General features: G+C 36.0%; 1 protein-coding gene across 12 annotated transcripts in view; it reads left to right on the forward strand.

Moving 5' to 3' along the window:
* The window catches only part of MBTD1 (mbt domain containing 1), a 70200-nt gene that overhangs the window by 1601 nt on the left and 49901 nt on the right, over nucleotides 1-18698 (forward strand). For 2 of the 12 annotated variants that reach the window (XM_032615666.1, XM_032615664.1), the window contains exon 3: nucleotides 3348-3445. The exons of the other annotated variants lie outside the window; for them this stretch is intronic. The gene's annotated coding sequence lies outside the window, so the exon portion shown is untranslated. The remainder of the gene's footprint in view (nucleotides 1-3347; nucleotides 3446-18698) is intronic. 12 annotated transcript variants of the gene reach the window in all.

An 18698-nucleotide genomic window follows, 5' to 3' on the forward strand; every position in this document is an offset into this window, starting at 1 on the left:
ACTAGTGCATCTTTTTAAAGTTAGAAATTTCAGCATTCTATCTCAAAGCACATTTCTCGTTGCCTAAATCACTTTCCCTAAGGGATGCTAAATTGCCTCTTGGAGATAGTACCGAAGCTGTTAGAAGCATCTCCTGGTAGAGGGATGATCAGAAGAACTGCACTCCCCACCACCACCTCCTTTTGACCTGTGTTTTCCTTTCAAGCTGGGCTTCCTGCTTGGGGCCCCTCCTTCACAATACATTCTCTTTTTTGTTTCCAATTTTTAATGAGATATGAAATTTTTGCAACACTTTAATATTTGCCTAGAGTTTGCAGTATTTTTCATGTTTCTTGTATTAGTATACATCAGTAGTTATCACTCGGTGGTTTAGATAGTTCAGTTCTACTATTGTCACTTAGCATTTTCCTAATATTCTCCTTCATTTGGTGAGCTATGCTGCTTCCAAGAGAAGTTTTACTGGCATAGGAATCTTGGGGGCACATGTTTTCCTCTTCCTAATATGGTGAAGTGGGAGTCAAGATGTAACAGATAAAATGTAGAGGTAATGAATCTAGTATAAAAGCCAGAGAGTAAATTTTACTTTAAACTCCCAGTCCCCCGGTTAAAATGTCAGAGCACAGAAATTGTTTTCTCTCCCCCTTTTATGACTTGGAGACTGTTGGTTTGCTCTAATGTGCTTACACTGTATTTTTTTCCATTTGTTTACCTCTACACCGATGAGTGTTTAGAAAGAAAATAGCTGTCTTTTTTTGCACCACCTCCTTCCCTGAATAACAAGTAGCTTCTAATTATGTAGAACACCATACTCCACGCTTCTGGGTGCCTTGCATATTATGGCAAAAACTGTCTGAATAAGTATCTGTTCATAAGTATCTTATGTTGAACCATGTTTTTTAACTGTCCAGTTTTTAATTTTGTACACACTTTGACATGTGATATTTTCTCTAAATCTAGTCACTGAAAGTTAACATGGGAATGAATACTAGATACTGATAAAAGTTAATGGAGCTGCATAATTCTGTCTTGAAAGTTTTCATTAACGTGAAATTCCCAAGTTCCTGTTCACTTTAAACATGAACTGTCATGACTTAAGCTGACTGACTTTGGAGACGTTTGCATTCTAAACATACTAGACAGGAATGACTGGTTTAATTTTAAAGAAGACACTACTGTATATTTTTATGGCTGGTTATATGTTGATTTAATTAGTGTCTAAACCTTTTCTTAGATGTTCAGAGGCTTCAAACCCTCAGTTTCATCAGAAATTAAAACTATTTAAATTGTTTTAAATGTAACATAGTTGTCAAAGGAAGGTTAAACTATAGCTTAGAAGTGAAAACAACCTATTAATGTTATAAATACAAAACCACTAGATTACTGAAAGCCATGAGTTCTCAGTGATTTGAGTGACCACATCCTAAAATTAGACAAGTCACTATTCTTTTGGTTGCTCTTTGTTTCTTAATTTTTCATCTTTAAAATGTTTGCTAAGTAAGATTTAACTTTTTCATATTTATAATGTTAAGGTAAGCCAATTATCATTAGTTTCAGAGTTTCAGATCCAAAAGAAAGATAAAAACATCAGGATGGTAAAAGAGGAAGGAGTTAATAGTTAAACTAAGATATGCCTCCTAACACTAGGGTATTCTTAACTGTCCAAGGCTACTTTTAATTTTATACAAAAATTGCAGATTGTTTGATTTTAGTCATGAATTTTAAATAAACCTTTGTTTTTTTAGGATTTTTTTCCCACAAATTTAAAATTTCTTATTGTAACCCACAAGGAAGGGTGGAAAGAAAACAATTCCCATTTGAATAAACCCTAAATTTATGGGGATGAAGTGGTGCAGTATGAGGGACACTGGCAGATTAGGTTAGCATTTCAGTTCTGCCACTAAATAACTTCATATGCCTTGTTGGACAAGATTCTGTGCCTCAGTTTTCTCATCCTTAGAGTGGAAAGGTTGGTCTAGAATTAACATTATCCAATAGAACTTTCTGCAATGATGGAACTGTCCTATATCTGTGCCATCTGTATGGTGGCCACTAGCCACATGTGGCTGTTGAGCACTTAAAGGGTAACTAGTGTGGCTGAGGAACCCAATTTTCGATCTGATTTAATCAGGTGTAAATTTAAATAGCCACATGTCTGCCACACTGGACAGATAATAGAACAGTGTTTTCCAAGCTTAGCTCATCACCACAATCACCTCTGGGGGATCTTATAAAATTACAAAACCTCCCTCTTATGGATTATCAATCAGTAGGTCTGCAGTGGAGCCTTCTTCAGAAAGGTTTATCAGATTGGTTAGAGCAATACTGCATGAGAAGATTTCTGAGCTCCCTTCTAGTTCTCACTTTAGTATTGATAACTTAAAATGTAATGTAGTAGAAATGAGTTATGGACAAAGTTGGCAAACTGGCCAGGCTCTGCCTGTGCCACCTCCTGACCTGTGATCTTAACGCAGGTTGCCTAATCTCTTCAGGCTTCATTTTCCTCATCTAAAATAAGGGCCAGCCAGGGATCAGCTGTGCCTTCCTCCCAAGGTTTCCGTAAACCTCCAGTCAGATGTGATGACCACTGTATAAGAAAATGGGAGCTGCTATAAATGATAAAATGTTAAGATATCTATCCAGAATCCCCTTTTCTGATTTCCCTTTTCACTGTTATTATCTAATTCCTACTTATATTGTAGAACTAGTTGTATACAATATGCATTAATTAATTTAGTAATTTCTTGTTGTCTCAACTATTTGGCCGTAGTTTATAGTCTAGTTTTAGGATGTGCATATTAAGTTTAACACTTTTTTGTATTTCTGGTGCTTAGCATAATTATTTGTATATATTGCTCAGTAAATGTTGGATAATACCATCTATTACTTTACTATTAGACTTCAAAATTTTAATTAGCTAGTTTCAGATTATTTTATACACCAGAGAAATAACCCCCTTGTGTGCACATGTGTGTTTAACTCTATTTCAATTGTTCCATTATTAATACCCTATAGTGTTTATTGTTAGTGATTGTGTATATTTTGAGCAACCAGCTCCAAATATATTTTTAAAAGATAAACACCAAGAGACTGTCATCATTTTGCATCAGTATTTTTAGGTATATCAAATCAAGATGATGCTGAATAACCTATTTAACTTATTTTTGCTACATTAACGTTATAAATGCTCTTGTTTGATTACTCAAATTACATTTACACTTCAGCCCAGCCTTAATATGAATTCAGTTATTTGGAGTAGAATTGATAGCTGATAATGAATGATCTCAAAGACCCTCTCGGTTACTGTATTTCAGACTTAATTTTGATGAGGTCATCTTATTTTTAATTAGCTTTTCAGGTTCCTACTTAAGGATTCATAACTTTCTTCTGAAGAACTGAAAGCACATTCATGTGAATTATTTTATTTTTCAAACATCCTTCCTGTGTGGTAAGTGGTGTTTTCCTTATTTAGAAGAAAGGGAAACTGAGACCCAAATAATTGTTACATCCAAAGTCCTGAGTAATAGAACCAGGACTTGAACCCAAAGAGATAGAAATTTGTATTTTTTATATATCAAAGATAGCTTCCCTTTGCTCACTGTTGCTTTAAATCTTAGAGTATTGTTATGTAGAACATTGTCCTCTCCTGTCTTTCTCTGGGTACTTTTCACTTTCTCTAGGTGGGATATTCAGGATATTATTGCTTTCAGTTTCGATGACTGTATTATTGACATGGACTTACTCTTTCACATTGAACTTGTGGGAAACAAAAACCCAACAATCCCAAATCCTTACCATTTATTTTTCTCCTAATAGTAAGCTTAGAAAGCCAGAAGGCCCTTCTGTTTAGCCCAGTGAATTGTATCTTGACAGTGGTATGAGGAAGAAACCAGCAAGAGCTAAGTAGCTCTTGCTGAGTCCAGTCATCATAGAGTATCTGTTAATTCTTATTTTGAACTTTGTCAGTTCACACATACAACTTTCAGACTTAAGTTTCTAGGAAACTTATATTCCATGACTAAATATAAAACTGTGATAATTATATGGGTCACTGTACCCTGTTAGTGTGGATAATGGAGAATTGGTTAACTTTTGATTAGTTTATTCATGTTGAAATTATGCTATTAGTACTTGGTTGCATATTTATATGTGCTTGCATTTAGAATCTCAAATATTTTCTGTAAAATTTCTCCTGGAGAGGTTTACACTTTTACTGCAACCTGTGGGGTGATTATACAAATAAGTTAATGGTTATACTTTTTAATTCCTTTGTAGATTTTATAAGGAGGAAGGTTCATCAGGGTTACAGTCACGGTAGGAAAATGAAATTCTACTGCAATTTATGACTTCCTACATTTTGTCACTCTAAAAACCTCTTTTTTGTTTTATTTGTTTTATTTTTCATTATAGAAGTGTTACATATTTACTGTTTTAAAAAAAAGAAAATGAAAAATATGGAAAAGTTAAAATTATCCTCCCATCCCATTCTCACACTGTTAACAGTCTAGCTGTTCCTTTCTAAATGCATACATAAACAAACACAGATATATCAATCTGTGCATATAGCAGCATATATTGTTTCTTTTAATAAAAAATGAGTCATATTATTCATATTTGGCAATTTACTTTTTTTCAGTATTTCAAATACTTTTTACTCAGTATTTTACCCGTAGTAAATCACCCCCCTACTGATGGTTAGATTGCCTTCAGTTTTTCACTATTACATTATTGCTGCAAGAAATATCCTTCCACATGGATCCTTGTGTCCTGTGAGTATTTCTGAAGGACAGATTCCTGAAAGTGGAATTCCCTGGTCAAAGGCATGCTCATTTTTTTTTTAAGTTTTCATAAGTAATGCAAATTGCCTTCCAAAAAGATGGCATATATTTGCCTTCCTACCAAGTGTATATGAGTGCTTTTTCTCCCATACATAAATTTGCCAATGCCAGATATCATCAGTCTCTCAATTTTTTACCAATTATTGAATTTTTTAGAGGTAGTTGATACTTTATAAAAATTAACTTTTATTTTTATAAAACTAATGCATGCACTTGATAGTACCATGTAAACAATAATAGAAGTGTACCCCCAAAAAGGATCCCTTGCAGCAATCTTTTTTTCTCTTCCCAGTTCAGCTTTCATGAGACAAGTACTTTTTTTTTTTTGGCCGTGCCTCATGGCATGTGGGATCTTAGTTTCCTGACCAGGGATCAAATCCATGCCCCCTGCAGTGGAAGCACGGAGTCTTAACCACTGGACTGCTAGGGAAGTCCTGAGACAACTACTTTTAATTCTTTTATCTTTTTGATCTAATATCCATCTCCATAATTCTAAATATTAGACTTCCATTACCTGATGTATGAATTTTAGGTATTATATTTTGACTTCCTCTGTGCTAGTTGAGGAGTTACCATATATGCCCTAATATTAGGCAAGGTTTCACCACCTGCAGTCATCCCATCACCTTATATTCAAAGCCTTGAGTAGTCACCTAACATGGTTTTTCAGTTTTATTTTGAAGAGCAGTGTGTTCAGAATGGCACATTACCTGAAACAGTTTTATTTGATATTTGTTTTCTGTGCTTACAGAAGTTAGCTGATAGAACCATAATTAAGAAAGAAAGAGAAAGGAGGTTAAAATTGAACATAGATTTTAGATTATTCCCTTGATTCGTATTGCTAGTGTTCATTTTAGCTCTATGACCTTGGGCAAATTACTTAATCCGTTTGAACCTCTGCTTCCTCATTTGTAAAAAGGGAGTAATAATATTTGTAAGGATTAAATGCATTGCTACATATTAAGTGCTTAGAATGTCCCTAGCACATATTAAGCATCCTTTAAGTTGTATGACTTATATTAGTTGTATTACTAATCTTACCAGACTTTTTACAAATAAGGAGCAAAAGTATTTCATAAGGTTACTGCGGAATTTACAAATAAACTCCTGTAGAGAAAATGTGTTTCTAAACCAAATTAGATGAAAATGAACAAGACTTACTCTGGAGAACTGTCAAGTGATACAAAAAGTGAATCTAATGTGTGACAGGGGAAGTGTTTCAGAAAATGGCAAAAGCAGTATTTCTTAGATAATATATTCTAATATACTACTTAAATAAACATGTATGTATAGACTTCTAAGTCTGGAGAACAGTGGCAGAAGCCTGATGCAATTTTCCCACCCACCTACCTATAAACCAATAAAAAAGCATGTATAAATCACACACCACCCCTGCCTTCAGCATTAAGAAACAGATTACCACAACCTTCAAATTACTTATAAGCAGAGAAATCAGATTCCAAGAGCTCCTCCTGCCCATATGAAGAGTGGGAAAGGGAAGTCTTAACAGGTTTGTTGAAAGAGTTTAGGGACATGGAAGGCTTAGATGAAGCACAAAAGTACCACTTCCAAAAGAGAAATTCATCACTTAAGTTCCAAAATACTGAACACAGGTTTGAAATCTGATAGTTCACAGTTCCAGCCACAGAGAAGAGCTTGAATGCAAGCAATACCAGAATTGGTAAGCTGAAATTACCAGTGCTTCATAGGGAAGGAGGGAAGACATGGAGACTTGGAGTCATGGATAAAGAGACAGAAGGAAGAGGAAAAAATTAATAATCTTTCAGAAAAAGAAAGAGGATGTTCTTTAACTAGGAGCTCTGACCATGAAATGAATAGAAATAGAAAAGAATGGATCACATCCATACAGAAATTCTCTGAGAAGAAACAATGTGAGTCAAAGCCTATCAGCTGATGAATATCTCTCCTCCCCCAAAAAAGAAAAACGTGAGGCAGAAGAAAATTGACACAATAATACTGAAAATGAAATAAAACATCTTCAAACCATATTTGGAGATAAGGGTAAAAAAATACCTTCACTCAGAAATATAACACAGAACAGAAAGGGACAAAAAACAGGATGAAATAAGGTCAGATTAGATTAAACTGAGAAAGTAGAAGGAAAAAAATCATATCAGAAATGAAGACTAAGTTACAAGTTTCCCAACAATAGAGTCAAATGCAAATGTGATAAAAGACATAGAAGAAAAACAAAACTAAGAGAATGAAAATGACAGTTTTAGTGAAAGGTGGGTACAAAAAGTCTCACATGTAATTGGTGTCTCTCAAGAAGGCAGAGGAATAAAAGCATAACATTTAAACGCATAATCAAGAAAAGTTTCTGGAAATAAAAGATCTGAATCTTGAATTTTGAATATATGAAAAGTTCATACCAGAAGATAAACTCCAAGATATATTCTAGTAAAGCTATACAACTTTAAAGATTCAGAAAAATTCTCAGGGCCTCCAGGGTAAAAAGATGAAGTGACTTACAAGGGCCCGAGAATTAGACTGGTATTGGGTTTCTCAAAAGCAACATACACAGCAAGAAATAGTGGCGCATCGCCAATTAAAAATATTTTCAAATTGGCTTAGAAAAGCAAAACCCATTTTATAACGTACAAAAGGCCCTTAAAACAGTGAAAGTAAAAGAATGAACAAAGATATACCTGGCAAACAAATAATAAGAAAACAGGATTGGCAACACTGATAACAAAGTAGAAGTCAAACCAAAAAGCATTGAACAAGACAAAAGAGGACAGTTTATAATGCTACAACCACAATTCACAACAAAGATACAATAGTTGTATATATGAACCAAATAACAGCAACAATCTGTGTAAATCAGAAGCTATAAAAAATACAAGTAGTGAAAAGCACTAAAAATTGGAGACTTTAAGACTCTTAGCACAAGATAGGTGTTGTAGACAAAAAATAAGGTCATAAAAGATGTAAACCACATAATAAGGCAGATCATCAGGTATATCCATTGCTACATCCTAGTAGACACTATATTTCAAACACAGAGTATTCATAAAAATTGTTGCTAAATTAGGAAAACATCAGTAGGTTCCATTCAAGAAAACAAAAGCAAAACCAAAAAGCAAAAGGGCACTTCCATCTTGAAATTTAGAAACCTTCTATTATATGTTTGAAAGCCTTGTGCAAAAAAGTTCATAGCAGTTTTATTCATAGTATTCAAGTCTGGGTGGAGAATGGATAGACTGATATATTGATAAAGTTCAGTTTCACTCAGCAGTAAGAAGCGTTGAACCATTATACATGCAATAACAGATAAATCTCAAAATGTCCGTATAGTTTTATTCCATTTATGTAAAATCTTAAATATATGCAAAATTAAGCAATTGTGCTAAAACTGGGAGGAGGAGAAAAACTGACTGTGAAAGGACATGAGGGAGCTTTCTAGAGTGATAGAAAATTTCAGCATCTTGATTGAACTTGAAAAGTTCAGCATCTTTGATATGCATTCAAAATTATGCCTCAATTTAAAAAATCAACTTTTGGATAAACAGGGAATGCAAACAAATTACAGTTTCTAAAAAGTAATAATAATGGGGCTTCCCTGGTGGCGCAGTGGTTAAGAATCCACCTGTCAATGCAGGGGACATGGGTTCGAGCCCTGGTCCAGGAAGATCCCACATGCCGCAGAGCAACTAAGCCCATGTGCCACAACTACTGAGCCTATGCTCTAGAGCCCGTGAGCCACAACTGCTGAGCCCATGTGCCAAAACTACTGAAGGCCACGTGCCTAGAGCCCATGCTCCACAACAAAGAAGCCACTGCAATGAAAAGCCCGCGCATTGCAACGAAGAGTAGCCCCTCCTTGCTGCAACTAGAGAAAGCTGCACGCGGCAACAAAGAAACAAAGCAGCCAAAAGTAAATAAATAAATAAATTTATAAATAATAATAATGAAAATGCTACATACATACCAGAATCTGTGGAATATGTTTAAAACAGTGAGCAGAGGAAAATTCGGACTCCTAAATTATCAGCTGTTAAAGGAAAATTCAAAAGTAAATTCTAAAGATTTTATTGGCTTTATCAGCAGTTGATACATTGGGCAACATCCAGTCTAGCAGGTAGAAAGGGGCTCTGAAGAGCTGCAGAAGGCCAAGAGATTTTGATAGACCAAAGTGAGCAGGAGGAACAAGGAAGTTATACTGGGCATTTGCTGATTGGTTAAAATGGGGTTACTGGCCTTAATGGAGCAAAAGGAAGTCTTGGAGCTGGGTCAAGTAACTTGTGCTGATAGGTTGACTTAGGCTTATCTTTTTCTGGAAGAGCTGAGTGTAGAAAACTAACCACTAAATTTTGGCTTTCTGACTTGGGGCATAGCATGAGCAACTCCACCTTGGGCCTAATCCGGTTACTTTAGCATAGTAAAAATAGAAGATTGAAAAGAAATAATTCCCAACTCAGAAACAAAAAGAGCAAAGCAAAACACACACAAAAAGGGAATAATAGATAAAAGTAGAAGTTAATGAATTAAAGGACAGAAAAACTATACATAACATTGATGAGTCAATCCTGGACCTTTGTGGGAAAATTCACAAAGTATGTAAACCACTAGCTAGTTTAATCAAGGGGGAAAGGAGAATGCGCAAACATACAAAATAAGAAATAAGAAGGAAATGATACAGAAGAAATTGAGAAAATCGTACACAACTATTTTGCACACACTGTGCAAATAAATTTGAAAACCTAGATGAAATGGATTATTAGGAAAATACAGTTTGAGAAAATTGACCTCACTAGAGAGTTTCTTAAAAACTTAGGTAAATTTCTCTATTTCTTTTATGGAAATTATCAAGGAGCTATCCCACAAAACACCAGGCCTGAGTGATTTCACAAGGGAATCTGCAAAACCTTTAGATAGCATGTAGTCCCAATGCTACACAAATCATTTCAGACCATAGAAAATGAAGGAAAACTTTCTAATTATTTTTATGAAGGAAGACTAATACTGATTTCTGAACCTGATAAAGATGGTGCAAAAAAATGAAAATTAGACATTTATGAATATCAGTGCAAAATCCTAAATATTGTGCAATCTCTTAACACAATATTCAAATACATTATGACGAAGTGAGCTTGATAGTAGCAGTACAAGAATGATTCAGTATATGGAGGTTTGTTGATATAATTTACCATATTAATAGCTCTAAGGAGAACAGTCATATTCTCTTTTTAGATGTTGGGAAAGTCTGTGACAAATTCAACACCTATTCCTAATAGAAACTTTTAAGAAAACAGGAATGGATAGATCCTTCCTTAACATGATTTTTGTAAATGCACATGCACACTCACATACATACATACATCAAAATGTCTTAATCCTGGGGCTTCCCTGGTGGCGCAGTGGTTAAGAATCCGCCTGCCAGTGCAGGGGACACGGGTTTGAGCCCTGGTCTGGGAAGATCCCACATGCCGTGGAGCAACTAAGCCCGTGCACCACAACCACTGAGCCTGCGCTCTAGAGCCCGTGCTCTGCAACAAGAGAAGCCACGTCGGTGAGAAGCCTGCGCACAGCAACGAAGAGTTCTTCCCACTCGCCGCAACTAGAGAAAGCCCGTGCAGCAACGAAGACCAACGCAGCCAAAAAGAAAGAAAGAAAGCAAATGCAAAAAATACAGTTAGGAAAAAGAAAATTATAAGCTTAGTGGAAAAGAGAAAAGTTTCTTTGCAAGTGACATTATAGTGTATCTGGAAAGCCCTAGAAAATCAATGATAAAACTTTCCAAATAATTTAGCAAGATTGCAGGATATAAAATAATAAATCTAAGTGTACTCAGTCAATTCAACAATATAACAAAAGGGAAAATTGCATTTACATTGGCCATGAAAAATAAAATACTTAAATTCATAAGGATTTCCTTTTAACAAGAATTGTTCCAAAAAAAAAAATTGTTCAATAGCCTATATGATGCAAACTATACAACGTTTCTTGTTCTCAGTTAAGACATTTCAACATTATGAAGATTCCGAAGTTAGTAAATCTAATGAGGCCCTAATAAAAATACCCAACAATTTTTTGGTATAGAACTAAGCTAGTTAATACTGAAGTTCATTTGGAAAAATAAAACATGCAAGAATATCAAAGCATTAAAGGAAAAATATTGGGGGAGGGTATCTAGGCCTACCAGATTTCAGACTATACTAGGAAGGCTCTCTAATTCAAAAAGGAAGCTATTGGCACATGAATAGACAGACCAATAAGATAGTATAACGTTTAGATATGGACACAACTACATATGGAAATCTAAAACATAAAGTGGTATTTCAAAGCACTGTGACAAAAGGGACATTTTAGTAAAAAGCGATGGTACAACTAGATAGTTGGGAAAAGATAATATTAGAGCCACTGTTTATACCATACATAAGAATAAACTCTAGGGGCTTCCCTGGTGGTGCAGTGGTTGAGAGTCCGCCTGCCGATGCAGGGGACACGGGATCGTGCCCCGGTCTGGGAAGATCCCACATGCCGCGGAGCAGCTGGGCCCGTGAGCCATGGCCGCTGAGCCTGCGCATCCGGAGCCTGTGCTCCGCAATGGGAGAGGCCACAACAGTGAGAGACCCGCGTACCGCAAAAAAAAAAAAGAATAAACTCTAAATGGATCAGAGATGTAAATAACAATATGGGTGAATTTTTCTATACCATGGTATAAGGGAAATTTTTCTGTGACTCAAGGTACAATGAAAGAAAATACTGATAAATTTAACTACATTATAAAAATTTTATTTAATTGTATGGCAAAAAATTCCATAAACTCAAAATTTGCCATATATAACAGAGGTAAATTTAGGGTAAATTCCTAAATACAAAGAGTCTTGAAAAAAACATTTAAAAGATTAAAAACGCTTAAAGAATAAAGGGCAAGAGATAAGAACAGACAAGTCCACACACATATACAGAAAGGTACAAAAATGGCTTAGTGTAGAACTATACTGGTTTTTAATACCAAACCCCAATAAAAAGGATGTGAGATCTCCTTGGAGAAAAGGGTAATTTAGGAGCTGGAGCAGTGTAGGGTTTAAAACGATCCTAGAATATCTTGATATTCCAGAAAGTAAGGTACTGCTCAAAAATTGATGTGGGCATGTCAAAATGACATGGGAGTCAGTTCAAGGGGATCCTAGTAGCCAAATCTGGGATAATTTGAACCCCCAAATAATTAAAGACAGAAATGAATTATGAACTAGGGGGGTGGGGCGGGGAAATAGGAGTTAGTGAACTCATACTGATAATGAATAGGTAGATAGATATATAAAGGGGATGATGAGAGTTTCCTGCTGACTGCTAAGAGTGCTAACACTAGAAAATCATTTTGCAGACATCATAATGTTTGGTTCTGCAGGAGTTATTGGATGCCTAATTTAGGGATGAGGGGGGTAGAATTTCAGTGAGCAACTGTATTAGTTTGTTTTAAATGTGTTCCCAAGATTGCTTATTAGTTGCAAGGAGAAATATGGTAAGTATACTGGAAAAACTGGACAACACCTTGGCAGGGTGATGAAAATGAACATCACCACTGAGGGGCAGATATGTATCTTGTGCCTCTGGATGTAATACTCTTTAGAAGGAAAAATCACTTACATAGTATTATGGGGATATATAACCTGAAAATGAGGAAACTTCAGATGAACCCCAAATGAAAAGCATCCCATTAAAAAGAGGAGAGGTCTTCCCAGCATTGCTTGGGTCTGGATGTAGGTGTTTCCCCAATTGGTGCTGTATGCACTTTTATTTCTATCTATATATATATTGCTTGTTCTCCCAATTTGGTGATGTAAGTTCTCCAAAATTGGTGATGTATGTACATTTATCTCTGTCTCTGTCTCTCTCTCTCTCTCTCTCTCTATATATATATATATATTGCTTGTCCTTATATTGTAACTTACTACTAATATAATAAATTTCCTTATTTCTTGCTTATTAAAAAAAAAAAGAGGAGAGGAGGCCTACATTCTCCAAAAACAATCTTCTAGATTAAAGGAAACAAATACAGCATGTGATGCTGGACTGGAGGGAAGAAATTCTATAAAGGACATTGGGTCCATTGAAATATGGATGGTAAATTAGGGCAAAGTATTAACGTTAAATTCCCTGAAACTAATAACTGTGCTATAGTTATGAGAGAATGTTTATATTCTCAGGAAATGCACAGTGAAGTAGTTTGGAATAAAAAGACATGTATGGGACTTCCCTGGTGGTCCAGTAGTCAAGACTCCACACTTCCACTGCAGGGGACATGGGTTTGATCCCTGGTCAGGGAACTAGGATCCTGCATGCTGCTGCCAAAAAAAAAAAAAAAAAAAATTGTATGCAACTCACTCTCAAATGGTTCAGAAAAACACCTATATATTTCGAGAGAAGAATAAAACAAATGGAGCGATTTTTTAGTAATTGGTGAATCTGAGTTGAATACAAAGGATTTCTTCGTACTATATTTCCAGCTTTTCTGTAAATTTGGAGTTATTTCCAAGTAAAAAGTTTCTTTAAAAAAAAAAAGGGGAAAAAAGACTACACTGACATACCATTTTCATCCAGCATATTATGGCAAAAAAAAAAAAACCTCCCAGTATTGCTGGAGCAAATACAAAACGGTAAAATTTCCATGGAGGGGAATTTGGCAATATCTAACAAAACATTCACCATTCTACCCAGCAGTCACACTTCTGAGGATATGCCCTGAAGTTATACCTCAATTTATATACATATATGTGTATATGTATATATACATGTGTATATGTTCATTGCAGCAATATTTGTTATTGCAAAACATTGAAAGCTGTTGTGTCCAAATGAAATTGATTGAATAAACATGCACACAGTGGAGAACTGTGCAGCTTAAAAAGGAATGAGGAAGATGTCTGTGCCCTGAAATGAAGTGGTTTCCAGGATGTATTTCTAAATTAAAGGACAGAGGAATTTAGTATGTGGCCTTTTGTATATATAAGGAAGCATAAATATACCTGTAAAAAAGGAAGCATAAATATACCTGTTTACCTTTTTAAAACATACACACATAAGAAAGATGAACCAGAAAGCAATAAAGTTGGTTACCCACCTACAGGAGACAGTGGTGAGGTAAGGGAAGGAAATATTTCTCCAAGTTATACCTTTTTGTATAGCTGTTTATATTTGAAAGCAGGGTGATTTTTTTGATAGTCCCAATAAATGAAATTAACTCAATAAGGATGTCAAGGGAGACTAAAACCAAAAGCAAACCAAAACCAACTTATTTCAAACTGACAATTGAAGGAGGGAGAAATAGCTAATCCAAGTAACTCTAAAACTCAGTACTCTGTTCCTCAGTTTGAGGAGAAGGGACTACAAAGAAATTCTGAACTCAAAAGTTCATTTTTGTAGCAGTATGGATGTTATGCTCTGAAGCTATTTAAATATATAAAAGGATGGAGCAAATGAATAAATGTTAATTTTGTTGGAAGCCAGGGTTTTCAATAGAAGAAGAGAGAGACAAATACGGATGTGAGAAGGTAAGGAAAAGCCCTGTGGGGATGGATTCTAATTGGAGGTGTAAGTGTGAACTTATGATTTTGAAAATACATTGTATATACATAAGTCATATGTCACATACATGTGTGCATATATATTCCAACTCACATGCACTGAAAGGCTCCAGAAGCAAAGAGATACCCCAGTAGCAATGAACACATGGACCACCTAGATCTTTATTTCTAACATTCCTAGTAAAAGAAACCAAGGCTCTTTGGAGAAATGGTTGATTTCAGAGCTGAGACAGGAAAGTGAGATAAGCCTAGAATGTCTTGTTATGCCAGAAAGCAAAAAATTGTTCAAAAATGATAGGGGCATGTCAGAATGACACAGGAGTCAGCTTGAATGGGTTCCCACTGCCTGAATCTGTCATGATTTGAGCCCCCAAATAACAAAGGACAATAAAGAATTACAAACCATTGAAAAGTTGGAATCCAGGAGTTAATACCCATAAGAGAAAAAAGAAGGGATCTTCCTAACAAGAATGCCAACTGATGAATATGGAAGGAATTCTGGGATTGGAAAATCATAGTAAAAGATTGGGCAAGAATGATTGGATGCTAAATCTGGAGTGAAATTTTGATGAGCAGTATATTTGCATGGTCTTGAAGTGTCTTCCATAGGTTGCTTATTAAAAGAGGCAAAACAGTAAAACACCAGTGGAGAACCAGATCCCACAGCTAGACCAAGTCTTATCATCACCAATAAGGGGCAGATGAACATCATATAATCTGGGTTTACTACCCTGAGTAGCATGAGTTATGTAGTATTTCAACTGGGAATATACAGTCTGAATCTAATGATGAGAAGACTGCAAACCCAAAAGGGGGAAGTTTTTAAAGGAGAGGAAATCTGTGTGAAAGAATTCCAAATAATTTGTGTAGATAGTCCACACTCAAAGAGGGGGTGCTTGATGGCCTCTTGCTGATGTGCTTTCGCCTATGCTGTTCTCTGCCTAAAAAGATCCTCCTCTTGCCCATCAGAAATCTCTCAGCCTTTAAACAAGTCTAATTTGTGTGTGTGTGTGTATGTGTGTAATACTGAGTTGACCTGACCCCCTGTTTTTCTCTCGGAAATTTTCATTCCATTCATCCACATAATTGTCTTTGGAGCTGCTCTGTTCTTTTAGGCCCCTGACCCTCTGGTTGAATACCCCTAGGCATGCACTTAACCCAGGTGAAGACAACATACCCATTATTTGGGATTTTTTAAACTTAGGAACTCTGCTCTTAGAACTGTAAGATGGCAAATTTAAGAAATGAATGATAAAGAGATAATACCAGGGAAAAAAGCTAAAGGCTTTAAAAAAAAAAAAAAAAAAAAAAAAAGCTAAAGGCTTTGACTAAGATTTTGTCTGAGGAATAAAGAGGGATCCTCAAATATTCAGGGACAATAATGAGAGAATAAAATGGTTTCTGCTTATCTCCTACCAAATTCAGTTTGTTCATCAAATTAGGAACCACAGTTTAATTAGGTTTCTGTCACTTATAACCAAAAACATAAAGGCTCAGTTTAAATCAGGGTTTCTCACCAGTGGCACTAAACAGCGTTTTGGACTCTCCTGTCATGTTAATGCAAAGGAATGTGACTCTTTTCCTCCAGTCCTCTTAAGGGATATTGCCAAATATCTACCAGGGGGCTAATATCCACTGTCCCCAGTTGAGAGACAACAAATATTTGAGTCCTGCAATGCTGATCGCTGAGAATATTGTGAACAAGACAGAAATACTTACAGTTCAGAGAAGATAGGCAAAAAATTAAGTGCTCACAAAAATCTTAAAATCAAAATTCTCTGAAAGAAACAAACAGGATACTGAAATGAGAAATAATGGGGTGAAGAGTGCTACTTCATTTAATTAATTTGTTTAAGAGTGCTTTATTTTTTTAAATAAATTTATTTTTTTAAAAAAGAGGGGGTGTTTAATTCCCCACTCCTTGAGCGTGGGCTTCGAATAGTTACTTCCTTCCAAAGAGTACAGTATGGAGAGAGGTGAAGAGTAATTTTATAGTAGAAAAAACTGCCAAATAATTCTTCAGGCAAGTGGAACTTCCCTGATGGTGCAGTGGTTAAGAATCCATCTGCCGATGCAGGGGGCGCAGGTTCAATCCCTTGTCCGGGAAGATCCGACATGCCGCGGAGCAACTAAGCCCATGAGCCACAACTACTGAGCCCGAGTGCTACAACTACTAAAGACTGCGCACCTAGAGCCCATGCTCCACAACAAGAGAAGCCACCGCAATGAGAAGCCCGCGCACTGCAACGAAGAGTAGACCCCACTCGCTGCAACTAGAGAGGGCCCACGCGCAGCGATGAAGACCCAACACAGCCATAAATAAATAAATAAATTTATTTATTTTAAAAGAATTCTGGCAAGTAATCAAGGTAAACATCAACAGGGATAAGTTATGTTGACAGGATGTATCCCCAGTCTAATCATGAGGATATGAGACAAATTCAATAGAAGCGACGTTCAACAAAATACCTGACCAGTACTCCTCAATTGTCAAGGTCACCAGAAACCAGGAAAATCTGAGAAATTTTCACAGCCCAGAGGAGCTTAAGTAAATCTAACAACTAAATGTAATGTGGGATCTTGGAACAGAAGAAGAACATAGGGTAAAAATGAAGGAAATTTGAATAAAGTATATATAGACTTAGTTAAATGACATCAATTGTAGTTCATTAACAAATGTACAATACTAACGTAAGATATTAATAGGGGAAACAGGTATAATATGGGAAATCTGCGCTGTATTTTCAACTTTTCTGTAAATCTATTGTAACTATATACATTGTAAATCATTTGTAAGTAAAGATATTTTGCAAAAATAGCCATCTATTGTTAACATTCTTAAGGGGGGACATAATCTTATAATAAAGAGTAGTCATTTAGTCATTTAAGTTTAATAAGTTAAGCTTTATGGAAAAAATTTATAACCCAGGCAATAAATATAAGTTGACATTCGCCATTTTTATCTCCATCCTCCAAACTTTTTATTCAAGTTGATCAAAAAACTCACTTCTTATTATTTTTAATCTCATGGGGAAATGAGGAATCACTATATCTTTATACCTATCCACTTCATAAGTTAAATCATTAGTGTTTATATGATAATGTTTACTGCTGCTCAGCCCAGTCACTGGATTGAACCCGGGCTACGGCAGTGAAAGCCCAGAATCCTAACCACTAGGCCACCAGGGAACTTCCTTTGTTCCTTTTTGTTTGTTTGTTTTGTTTTTTTTTTGCGGTACGCAGGCCTCTCACTGTTGTGGCCTCTTCCGTTGTGGAGCACAGGCTCTGGACGCACAGGCTCAGTGGCCATGGCTCACAGGCCCAGCTGCTCCGCGGCATGTGGGATCTTCCCGGACCGGGGCACGAACCTGTGTCCCCTGCATCAGCAGGCGGACTCTCAACCACTGCGCCACCAGGGAAGCCTTCCCTTTGTCCTTTTTGATATAACTTCTTTTCCTGGAGTTAACAACTGTCTCATATTTTTTCGTTTAATCATTTAACACTATTAAAAGTGTCTATTGCCTTTTTCCTAAATCCTCCAACAAACTCTGTCAAACACAAAAGTTTTATTTTTATCCTGGAGCTGCCATCATCCATCCTCCTCCAGTATAGTCTGGTTGCTTTGCAGGCCTCCTGTACAGCTGTCATCCAAGGACATCCCTTTTATCATTGTCTTGGGAATTCCCTGTCCTCTGTTGGATCTTTCTCTTTCTTCATTACTTTGATATTATAATGAAGCACATCTGAGTAAAAGTGGGATCTAAGTTTTTTGAGACTTGGCATATCTGAAAATATCTTTATCCAGCCATTACACGTGGCTGATAGATTGACAGGATATAGATTTTTTTAACAGCTTTCTTGAAGTAAAATTGACACGAGATTTAAAACTTTAAAGTGTACAATTTAATAAGTTTTGACAAATATAACACTCGTGAAACCATCACCACAGTCAAGATACAGAAGCTGTCCATAATCCCCAAAAGTTTCTTCATGATCCTTTATAACCTCTTTCCCACCCCTGGCCCATCCCTTCCCCAGGTAACTTACTGATCTGTTTTCTGTCACTATACATTAGTTTGCATTTTCTAAAGTTTTATAAAAATGAAATCATGCAGCTTGTGTTCTTTTTTTTTTGGGTATGGTTTTCGCTCAGCGTAATTATTGTGAGATTATCGCTGTTGTGTGTGTCAAAAATTAATTCCTTTTTATTGCCAAGTAGCAAAATGGAATCATTGTATGGATGTACCACAATTTGTTTATTCATTTACTTTTTGATGGACATTTGGGTACTTCCAGTTTTGAGCTATTA

Source organism: Phocoena sinus, chromosome 20 (genome assembly GCF_008692025.1).
Source record: "Phocoena sinus isolate mPhoSin1 chromosome 20, mPhoSin1.pri, whole genome shotgun sequence".
Lineage (NCBI taxonomy): Eukaryota > Metazoa > Chordata > Mammalia > Artiodactyla > Phocoenidae > Phocoena > Phocoena sinus.